Source organism: Epinephelus moara, chromosome 12 (genome assembly GCF_006386435.1).
Source record: "Epinephelus moara isolate mb chromosome 12, YSFRI_EMoa_1.0, whole genome shotgun sequence".
In the NCBI taxonomy this organism is placed as follows: Eukaryota; Metazoa; Chordata; class Actinopteri; order Perciformes; family Serranidae; genus Epinephelus; species Epinephelus moara.
The window spans coordinates 17,012,553-17,024,525 of record NC_065517.1 but is presented as its reverse complement, the minus strand read 5'-3'; the positions used below and the strand labels follow the sequence as shown (position 1 = coordinate 17,024,525).

Below are 11,973 nucleotides of genomic sequence, written 5' to 3'. Positions count from 1 at the left end.
GGCGCATAAATATGGGGGTGGGGGTGAAAGAGAGGGGGGGGGGGGAGCGGGAGAGCAGAGAGGCGGTAGCGGTTAAGAGAAAGAAAGTTTTGTCAGCTCAGCAGTTGGTCGAAAGAAAAGTGATCTGAGCCGAGAAGAGGAAGTTCACTTTTTGAAAATTTTAGCGAGCGCTGACAGGCAAAAGACAGGAAACCACTGCATGTGGAGTGAAATGGGAACAACATTTAAACTTTTCCTGCTTTTTCCTGGATATCTCACACCAAGAGTCATCTGTTGCATATTTTAGGTTGCAGAGAGCCAAACGAGAATTTACCCTGCATGGAAGATGAATTCTTGCGATATCACCATATCAGGCAAGAATCCATCTTGTCAGGCTTCAAAAAATGTGTTTATGCCAGCACCAAAAGTGGTTCGAACTAATCAGTGCCCCGTAAGGAGCTACTGGCAGCTAGATGCGTGGTTTAGGTGTGTGACCAGACTGAGAGGCAACTGTCTGGCTGTTCTCAATGGAAAATATATTTTGCTGTTCTCCTGACTGGCCCATGATGGACGATGATTGACATCGTGGTTCATCCAATCACCTGCTATTTTTTTTTGAAAGTGCCTGCCCTTTTCTTAACTGTTTCCAATGACGCCTTCTTGAATAGTTCTGTGTAACAAACCATCTGGGGTATGAGCAGCCACTGACATTTTGCAGGAAGTATCTGTGCACAGTGTAGTCTGCAAATGGAAGGGCAGTGACACATTTTCATTGACTACGTTTACGATGTGCACAAAATATTCCTGTTTTTCCCTTATTCCAAAAAAGACAGTATTCCTAGTAAGCTGTCTACATGGCTAATGAGAATGAATATTTCACTAATATTCCTGTTTACATACTCCGATGACCGTGTCCTAACATGTGGTTTATCACATCGAATTATGGAAAAGTGGAACGGCTGGAGAAGATTGTGGCATTTTGCTTCTTTGCATCAAAATAGTTTTTTTTTCAGAGTTTGTGGTGGACTTGTTCAGCTATGCAGAAACAGCCTCCCTCTTTTATTACTTCACCTGCCTTCTTGAAAAGGTTGCTGTTTTGATATTTGCACATGTCCAAAAACCTGTTGATATCCAGGTCTTGCATAATGTTTAAAAGAAAGTGTGTTTCTCTCTCTGACAAGAAATGTGGGCTTTTCTTCTGGGGCATGCATCTCTACGTCAGCCTTGCAAAGTGTTGCTTAGTTGGTTTGTGTACAACACACAGAGCAAGGCCATGTGTTGTCCAAAAAATGCTATTAAAACCTGAATAATACGGGCATATCCCACATGGAAAATGTATTTGGGAAAAGGCCTGGTTCTGGATATCCACGCAGAATATGCTGTTTGCATGACCTGCAACAAATTCATATTTTCTCATTTAAAATATTAGTGGAATATTAGTGTGAATGTAAATATTGTCATTGTTTCTGCTCGGTTCTAGCACATTATATCTAAAGTGCAACAATGACTGTGAGGTTCAAGGTGTTTGAGAATGAACAGTGTAGTGCCGAAAGCCCTTTTTGTATTATAGGCCAATGCAGCAGGACAACGATCCCAAACATGCAGACAAGGCAACAAAGGGGTTTACAGGGCAAAGCTGTTGACTGTTGACTTGACAAAACTCGATCTGAGTGAGGCAAAGAGTCTCTACAGTGCCACCCTGGCAGAGCCTTATGGGGAAGACACCAAGTGTTTGAGGGTTGGATACTTCAGACGCAAAGTGTTAAACGTAACTGGCTATAATATCTCTCCAATCATCAGTAAAATATGAATCCAGCTGATCAGTATCTAACTTTAAACTTGCTTCAACTTGATGCAGACTGCATTGTGAGTGATTCGGCCACTTCTCGTATCCTCTTATAAAAACTCTGCAGGTAATTAGACAGCAGAAGAAGATTAATGTTATTAATCTCCAAGGGGAAGTTCAAATTTTTCACTCTTGTCATATACACACAGCCCTGAAATACACACACATGCACAAACAGGACCTATACATGCATTAAACTGAGAGGCGTCAGGGCAGTTGGGGGTTCGGAGCCTTGCTCAGGGTCCCCTTGGCAGTGCCCAGGAGGTGAACTTGCACCTCTCCAGCCACCAGTCCACACTCCCTGCACGGGGACTTGAACTGGGGACCCTCCAGTCCAGTTTCAGTTTCATGTACTCTCCTAAATTGTGTTTTCTTAGACCCCCATTGTGACAATCTGCTCTGATTAATTGCAGCAAAGTCAGCGTTCAGTATGTTTGATCGATCATTGCCACCTGCTGATTAGTATCAGACATATCCCTTTGTCATCTCGTGATCAACCTGGCACCTCTGCTCTTTTTACTCTTCAGGTTATTATCATATTTACTATAATGTTAAATTCCATTAACGTGATAATTTCCTCTGATGTTAGCTCTGATTTAAAACCCCGCAGTCACTGGCTGCATATAATTCACAGCCAAGTTTGAAGTAATATGACCTTAATTAAAGTTTATGTTAATTTGTGTGAATACAGGGCCACATTTCCTCCACTGTTAATTTGATGTGGGTGTAAACACCTTCGAATTAAAGCTAAAAGTCAGCAGTGAAACCCCACTGTTATTGTTTCTTTTAAAACCTAATGTGCTAATGTGTAAAAACTGTCTGACTGCTAATGGACTGCAGTGTGTGTCTGAAAGTGGAAGGGGTGTCTTTTTATTTCTGTTTACACCACAGGCCAGTGCCAATATTTTATCAGTGGCGGCTCATATGCTGTGAGGATACATCTCCACAATTCTGTAACGTGCAACTTTTTGAGATAAAACACGACAATAACAAATAGGGAATGGAATATGTAATTCTGTGTGCCCTGAAAACAACGACTTGCTTTAAACTCTCTCTCAAATCAGTGTATGTTAGGACATTTTATTGCTTATTTTCTCTCTCTGTGTCTCGTATTAAGAGAGCTGTTGCTGTTAATGTGAGTATGACATTATAGCAGCAACAGCAGTGAAGGAAGGCTTTTTTATTTAACTGCAACTGTCTGTATATTAACAGGCGGCTGGAGTGCATAAAAATGTACTCTCTGTATTAATGACTGTGGCTGGTAAAACCGATGGTTTTATGAGCTCTTGGTAGCAGCTTTTATGGCGAAGAAAAACTGTTTTGGTTTGAGCAACATCATTTGTGCTGTTTGTATTTTGCAGAACTGAAAAAAGAAAATCCGACCGTGATCACCGTCTGCTGCATAAACCACAAAGAGTAATAATCAATAGAGTACATTAATGAACAGAAAGTGCTTAAGAGGCTCCCTCGCTAAATAAACACTACATTAGTCCAGTCTGTGGCTCAGTCTGACATTTGCCTGATATCCAATAACAAAACCTAAAAGCTTGTTCTGACAGAGGCATTGAGTTTAGCTCTCAGTGGCGCTTTCATTTCTCATTTCTGTGTTCTCATTTGTCATTGAAGGATATATTTCAAGGCACTCTGAAGGTTGCAGTTTTTCTTACCTTTTTTTTTTTATTTTTTTAAATAAAATAGAAAATGATTTCTGAAGCTGATGAATTATGAAAAAAGTAGAAATTGATTCGGTGTAAATCATTAAGTTGTAATTTGTTCAGTTCTTGAACAAACTTTTCCATCAGAGGAAATGAAGACAAACCAGATGAAACTTCCAGCTCTGCTTTGAACATACTGTGATGTTTGATTTCTGGCAAATGGTTGCCAACAGCGACGGTTAATGCTGTATTGTCTCCCAGTGCTGGAGAGCCACGGGTCTGATTGCTGCATTAAGATTAAGATGATCAGACTGAACGCTTATTTCCACCTGGACACAGTATGCAGACTTCTGGGGACTCATTTATAACACAATGCCTAGGATCCATACTAAAAATATACTCAAAATGTTCGTAAGAATGGCTCAAACTTTCTCTCATCACGACTTTTGCACGGGAAGTGGCATACACCTCTTTCAGGCCTTGTTTTGTGCTTCTTAAAGTAATAACCTCTTAAAGTAGTAACCTACATGACTCTTGTCTTGCAGAATTACGCAGATACTAGAGAAGCAGAGGCTGAAAGATCAGTTCATACTTTCATGTCATGGTCAAAATAACTGCAATTTATCAAAAAAAAATCATCAGAATATGCTTAAAGCTCTTAAAATTGCACTTTACCTTAATTTTTGTTGAGAAATAAATATTTTTATTGTATCACAGATAGGACAAATCTTTTTTCATTAACGTCTTAAACTATTAGTGGCATCTTATCTTATCTTATCTTATCTTATCTTATCTTTCAGTTTGAAGTATGCCACAGTTTGATGAAGATTTTTTGCATTCTCTGAATCTGGTGCGTATGCAGCCTGTCTTTGCAGAGTCTCTTTTACTGTTGCTTGTCCAGTCGTCTCCTTGGGTGCTGCAGGACACGATATTCACGATTATCCCGATATTGAAAATTCATCACAGTGAGCTTATTGCGTGTCTTTCTTTATTGTAATCGATAATAAAACCGTGTATCAACCATGAGCGGATTATGAGACAATGGGCCCCTGGATGCAGATATGTAAAAGGCCCCATCACCTCTCCTACAGTACATAGGAGCAAGACACACACACTTTGTGGTGGTTTGACCTCTGTTTTGTTGTTGTTTTGTGTCTCTTAAAGGTAATTTTGTGTCATTTTTTGGATGTTTTGTGTCTCTTTGTGGTTGTTTTGCCAGTGTTTTGTACTTATTTTTGTCTCTTTGCTGTTCTTTTCCATCTGTTTGTGCCTCATTGTGGTTATTTTGGGTGTCTTCCTGGACGGTGTTTTGAGTTAAATTTTGCAGATGAAGGCCAGGGGGCCCCTGGGCCTGTGCCTGGTAGGCCTGTTCAGTAATCTATCCATGATATCGACCCATTCCAAGTTCATATAAGTGGCAAAGCGAGCTCAAAGCTATGTCAGTGAATCTGACTTTTCCAATAAGTAGTTGATTACATATTTGCCATTACTTGCCCATCACTGGTCATGATGTAGAAAATAATGTACTATTAAACTGAGGGAATGATTCATTTCGATGGATTTTCACCCACAAGGACAAAAGTTTGTTCCTGAGAGTTACATGAAGCGTCACCTCGTCTGTCTGTAAACAAAGCAGCCTTGCAATCTTTTGAATCTCGAGGTTGTGACTGAGAAAGCCTTCGTGTCTGTTTGCTGCTGCCTGCTCTGGTGTTTTACACACAGCACGTCGATACAGACATCACCCGGTGCAGTCGAGGGGGGATCCTACACAGCGAGCCTCCCTGATGGGAACAGAAACCGACGAGGATCTTGAAGCCTCGGGCGGTCGATAATTGCCCTCCAATTGAATTAAGCTGTGAATGAAGGGGATAGATAGAGATCTCACCTCCCACTGAGCGGCGCTGGATTGAACTCGGGCTGTTTTACTGTACATAGATAACAGCTCGGCTTCACCAATTAGAGCCTCGCTGTACAGAAGTGTCTCTCCAAAGAATGTTTGATACCGCAGGCTGAGGGCTCAATTCACAGAGCGGCTGATAAAACACTTAATTCAGATCGCTGTCACGTCTTTCAGGACAGCTTTCATGGTAAAATAGAGAAGGGATGAAGAGAGAGTGTAGAGGATGGTCAAATGTGATGAGAGGTGTCCTGCTGACTGTACAGTAAATCCATAAACATCTCCCTTCTTCTACTTTTCCTCTCTGCTCATCGACCTCCTCCTTTTCTTTTTCTCTCTATAGGACCTTGAAGCTATTTTAGCTGCTTCTTTCCTCTTCCGCGCTTCAACTTTACTTATAGGCCCTGTGGCAGAGCTGAAACAGATGGCCTTTTAAGGCCACAGTATGTACTTTCTGCAAAGAAATTTAACGTTGCCAAGTTTTCCTGAAAGTCCTCAATGCATTTTAAAAGTTTTACAAAGGTGGGGTACATTTTTATTGATTGAAGCAAGTATAGTGAGTTTCTGTATCTTTGTATGTCACACTGACAGACCACAAGATAGATAGCTTTGTTAGATTGTTCTCTCAGCAAACGCCATGTATTGATCAGAGATCTGAGGATTGAGATAGCAAAAGAAAAACATTCATCATATTGTTTTTATTAACTGATTTTTTGTTTTGCCACTTGGGGGGCTGATGAACTATAAAATTAAGGACAATATGTCATACAGTGGCCAAGTACTGAACCTAAGTACAAGTAGGTACTTTGAGGTACTTGTAGTTTACTCCAACACATCTCAGACGCAAATATTGCAGTATCTTCTCTGTAATTGTACAGGCCTTGCAACGGGACCCTCTGCTTGGCCCCCAAATCCATTTTTTTAATGCCAAAAATAATGCCAAATATCCATGACAGTCCATCAATCCATTTTCAACCACTTATCCAGGTTGTAAGGGCAGCAGGCTGAGCAAAGTATTTCAGACGTCTCTCTCCCCAGCAATGCTTTCCAGCTCCTCCTGGGGGATCCCGAGGCGTTCCCAGGCCAGATGAGATATGTAATTTCTCCAGTGTGTTTTGGGTCTGCCTCGGGGCCTCCTACCAGTGGGACGTGCCTGGAACACTTCTAACAGGAAGTGCCCAGTAGACATCCTGATCAGATGCCCGAACCACCTCAACTGACCCCTTTCGACGCAAAGGAGCAGCGGCTCTACTCTGAGCCCCCTGTGGATGTCTGAGCTCCTCACTGTATCTCTAAGGCTGAGCCCAGCCACTCTATGGAGGAAATTCTTTTCGGCTGCTTGTATCCGTGACCTCAGTCTTTCGTTAACGACCCAAAGCTCATGACCAAAGGTGAGGGTTCGGACGCAGATGGACCCAGAAATTGAAAACTTTGCCCTCGGGTTTAGCTCCCTCATCACCACGATGGTCTGGCCCAGACAGCCAATCTGCCAATCCATCTCACGCTTCATTCTACCTTCACTCGTGAGCAATCGCCCAAGAATCCATGACAGTGTTTCCTCTAGATTAATTCGGCAGTGGAGCACGCCATACCATGAGCTGCTGCAGCGCACCACTGTGGGTCCACACTGAATGAAGCAAGTGTATGTAGTCAGTTCACATGTCTAATAACAGCAGAACTGTCGAGTGTCTATTATCTAAACTGCCAAAGTCAGTGAAACAGGTGACGTGACGATAACGTTGTTGGAAGGCTACCGGTTACAAACAAGCTCTGTTTTGAATGCTAATGATGACGTAGATGCAGATGTTTCCAGTCGCCTCCCTTTCAGTGCTGCTAAATTTGTGCGAAATTTAGGCTCTAATCTACTGTGGCTTTGGATGGTGGTGGTGTGTGGCTGTGAGTCACTCATCAGGATAAAGAAATCAACTCACCAGTGTGTAAACTCTCCTCCTGGCAACTTCTGCTAGCTAGCTGCTAGCCAGGTCAACGTTTTCAAATGTAAACATCAGTAAACAGCAAGGAAAGATGGAGAAGACTGGCACAGCCAAATTAGCATCCTGCTAGTCATTGTACAGATGTTAAAGATTAAACTGGACGACTTTCATGCTGCATCAGTACCAGCTCAGTGGCCTAGCGGTAGAGTGTCCGCCCTGACACTGGGAGGTCGTGGGTTCGATCCCCGGCCAGGTCATACCAAAGACTATAAAATTGGGACCCACTGCCTCCCTGCTTGGCACATTCTTTTTCTACAAGCAGATCTGACAGAGCAGAGGACTCTGGGAGAGAAGGATAGGAACAATATGGTGAGTAAGATCTGGTGTAATGGTGGTATTGTGAGGTGTTGTCCTGTTCCTTCTGTGGATCACTGCTATACACCGTTCAGAGGTGGCTGCAGTGCCCATGTTCAGGAGGAGGGACCATGCGGCCGTCTTCTTGGGGTTGAGATGTGTGGACAGTTTAATAATTCCACAGCCATAAACTATGACTTACCAGAAGCATCCAGAAACATGGACAATTATAAAGCAGCAGCCAATATTGTAAGAAGACACAAAAAATGACTAAATGACAGTGCACACGTTAAAGGAGCTGATGGGATCACATTTCACAGGAGATATACTTTGTATAATTATATGTGATCAGTAAATAAATGTTTGATTGATTGGTAACTTGTATAAGGATTAGGTGTTTATGTGGTTTTAGCTGAGCTAGACGAGAGAACATTTGGTTAAAACAGATCAGTAATGTTTTGCCCTCATTGTTCTCACTGTGTTGATAAAAACTCAACTCCTTGCATTTTCTCCTGGTGTTCTTCACCACTGTTTTAGAAGAAGGAAGTAACAGGAGTAACAGGCAAACCAGTTTTAACGTATTTTCTTTTTGAATAAGTGCTTTGCAGTGAATCTAATTTACGTAGTTAAGAGTTTTTCTGACACCATGAAAAGTTGACTTTCAGAGATAGTTATCACAGTCACGCTACAAACATATAATGATCTTGTAGAGCGTGATATATTGCTGTAGATAAAACTACTCAACTATATATAAAGAAATAAAAATGAACACAACCTTATACATCTATAGCAGTAAAGTGTGGCATACACATCAATGCCGCAGTGGTAGGCTAATACTTACATAGTTTTACTTCAGTAAGGCTCTGAGGGCAGGATTTTCACATGCAGTGGGGAATTTTCACACTATGATATTTCTACTTTTACTTAAGTGCAGGATCTGAATACTTTCCCCGCCACTGATGTGAGCTAACACTTGTTTATTGATATTTTCCACTCAGTGCTCACACAATCACTTTGTCATCATTTCACATAATGTGTTTCCATTGCTAATTATTTCATAATAAGCAAAGTAAAGACACTGAATGAATTAGTTATAATGCGCTCTTTCTAATTTGATGCGTCCCAGAATGCATAAAGATACTCAGATGGAAACACAGCTGCTGTCACATCTGTGGATGTTTGGCAGCTGCAGAATTCAATATGTATGACGGGAGAAAAGGGTCTGACAGCATTAATTAGAATGTCAGCTGTGGTCATGTGGGTGGCCGGCGCTGTCGTTGTGTAGTCGCGTAAGTGCAGTGTGTATATGTGTGTGTGTGTGTGTGTGTGTGTGTGTGTGTGTTTAGTTATTTTTTCCCGGCCTTGTTGTGAGATGTTCTATTAAAGCACATCAAAAGTCAATGTCCTCTTTCCTTGTTGGCGCTTATCTCCCTCACTCCCCCATCCTCCTCACCCCACCTTCATGTCTCTTATTCTTCTCCTCATCCTCTCCTCCTTCATTCCCTTATCTGTCCTCGTCCTCTCTCCCCTTCTCCTTTTCCCTCCTCTTCTTTCCCTCCCCTTGTCTGCCGAGCCAAACTAAACCGTGGAAAAGCTTTTCCTGCTGTCTCGGTGCATCTTTGATGCAAGTCATGATGAAGAGCACCGTGAGGAATAATAAGAGAGTCTGCCAGAGAGAGACGAATTCAGGACTTTGAGGGAACTTTGATGTGTGACCGATTGAGCAACCTAATTACAGAAACAAAAAGCAGGATGAACCAGAACTTAATATGTGTTTTAGTGTGTATTTAGGTTTTTCTTGTTAAGGATATCTGCATACTGAATATACCAAGCACTGCACTATCCCCTATATACTGTGTTTTTATTTATTTATTCCATTTTTTCCAGTTAAAGGGACCTTTTGTGTGTATAGTTTTCCTTATCTGGATTGAGGGTTCAAATATTTAGGGTGTCATATGTCACACAAATATGTGATTTCAGACTCTATGGAGAAAACTGACTTCTCAAGGTTCATTTTACGGCTGCCCCTGACTAAGAATTTTCCTAGTTGACCAATAGCCATCATTTAGGGCCATTAGTCGACTAGCCGCCTGCATGTTTACGATATTAATTGAATTATTAAATTATATATTTTGGGCGGGGCAACACAATGGTTTGAGTTGAAGGTCTAAGAAAGACTAGTATCAGTAACATTGTTAACACTGCGCTACATTACAGAGAAATACAAAACCGTACTAATGAACCTTCATTAATATAGGGCTATATTTTATCTACAAGTGCACGTCACACACTGAGCGAGCCGCCTGTTAATGACGCTGTCGGCAAAGCAGTAATGATTGTGCTAAGTGGCTAATGGGCATGTAGCTACTTCCATGTTTCAGATGATACGTCATGTTTGTAGTCAACCAATGAAGATGAGTTTACATATCACCTTGGGTTCGTCCTTCACCTTCTCAAAATGATCCCACACTTTGGATTTCCTGCCCGACATTGTATTAACTAGCCTGTGGAATAACAGCAGGTACCAGCCCTGGAAATTAATGTGACTTCTGTCTGACTGCTGATCGTGGCCTCTTCCTGTGTCTGTCCTTTCAAATTAAGGTTTTGATTTATTTTGACAAGGCGCAGCTCCTAATAGAGTTTCACGTTTTTTTTTTTTTTTTTTCTGCGACTAAGCGACCAATGAAATTTTGCCAACTAATGACCTCTCTGGTCGATTAATGTTTGGTCGACCATTAGGGTCCAGCCCTGTAAAGTAACGTGACTTCTGTCTGACTGCTGAGTGTGGCCACTTCCTGTGTCTGTCCTTTTTTATTTTATTTTGACAAGGCACAGCTCCAAATAGAGTTTCATGTTTGTTCGTTTTGTTTTTTCTTCTGCTACCAATAAAATCTTGTTGACTAGTGACTTTTCTGGTCAACTAATGTTTGGTCTATTACTATTGGGGGGGCAGCCCTGGTTTATTTTGTACTTGTTCTGTACATAAACTATAGAAAATAACGAATGTAGCCACCACATCAATCCTTGAGTTTGGCCCTTTGTGCAGCTGAAGAGGAGCAAAGGGTGGAGCTGGTGTCTGTGGCGATGCTTAGCAGACAGCCTATCACTCAAATCAGTCCCACCCTTAATTCTGTTGTAACTTTAAGCCTTAGTAAAATGTAAATAGGTGAGTTATATAAAAATTCACCACCTGCACAGTTGTCATCTGCAGTTCTTTATTACATGGCTTTGTTAAATACTCAATTCTGATTGGTCAGTTATGGCATTCTACGGTCTCTTTCTGAATAACAGACCGCTGCTATAGACACAGTTCTGATCATAGACAAAGCAATGAAATAATTTTAAAATCAATATGTGCATCAAATTATTAACTGGCTATGTAATCAGCTGGACTATGTACAAAGAGCAGGTCATTATTGCCAAATGAACCCTCTCAGTGTGATTCAAGACCCGTCCGCTTCACCTTGGGATCCTGCTGTTATCCTGTACATAACAACTCCATCTGCCGATAGCTCATGAGATGTAATCGATAGCTCCAAGAACCTTTTCATGGACAACAATTAGCTTTTAACCTCAATATTTAAGGCATTTTAATACATTTTGTATAACATGAATGTTGGTAAATTGATAACTTTGTCAGCAGCAGAAATATTTAATAATGTGAAGTGAGCACATTTTTCACCCCTATATATATTTTGAGCAAGATTGCAATCAAGGAAAAAGCCTTTAGGTAGCTGCTAAGAAACGCTTGAAATCTAAAACTTATTTCTAAAGCACTTATATCTTTAATGAATTTACTGAAACACTTCACTGTTGTGCGTAGGTCTGTCTGAAATGGTTAATTCAGTGTTTTCCTCTTTGGATATCAAACAGCACTCAGCTGCAGGTGGCTGAAAGAAGTTAGTCACAACAGTACTGGTCTTTGGCCCCGGCTGGCCACTTAATACAGTAATAAGTAATTCAAATGAAAGGCACCAGGATTTATTAATAACAGTCATAACATACACCGGTATACTGATGAAAAAGTTGTGTTATGGAGCTGCTGTGTGTTTGCAGAGATGATTCTTTACAGGATCTTTAAGAGTTTCTTTGGGGCCTTTAAATGTCTACAGATTTCGCAGCCAGCAGCTGAACTCATCAATACATCGAAGGCTTCTGCCAAGGCTGGTTGGAGGGTAAAAGGAAGCTCTATTGATCAGGTTTGACTTGACCACGGCAGCCAATCAGCAGATGAATAGAGGTTAATGGTTAATGGTCCTGTGAAAGCCAAACATAGATTGGCATTTAGTGCAATAAGGCCTTGGCATT

The 11,973-nt window shown here is 41.3% G+C and overlaps 1 protein-coding gene across 2 annotated transcripts in view; it reads left to right on the top strand.

The window, feature by feature from the left end:
• Nucleotides 1-11,973, top strand: part of LOC126399224 (exostosin-1) — a 388,340-nt gene that overhangs the window by 2,471 nt on the left and 373,896 nt on the right. The window lies entirely within an intron of this gene.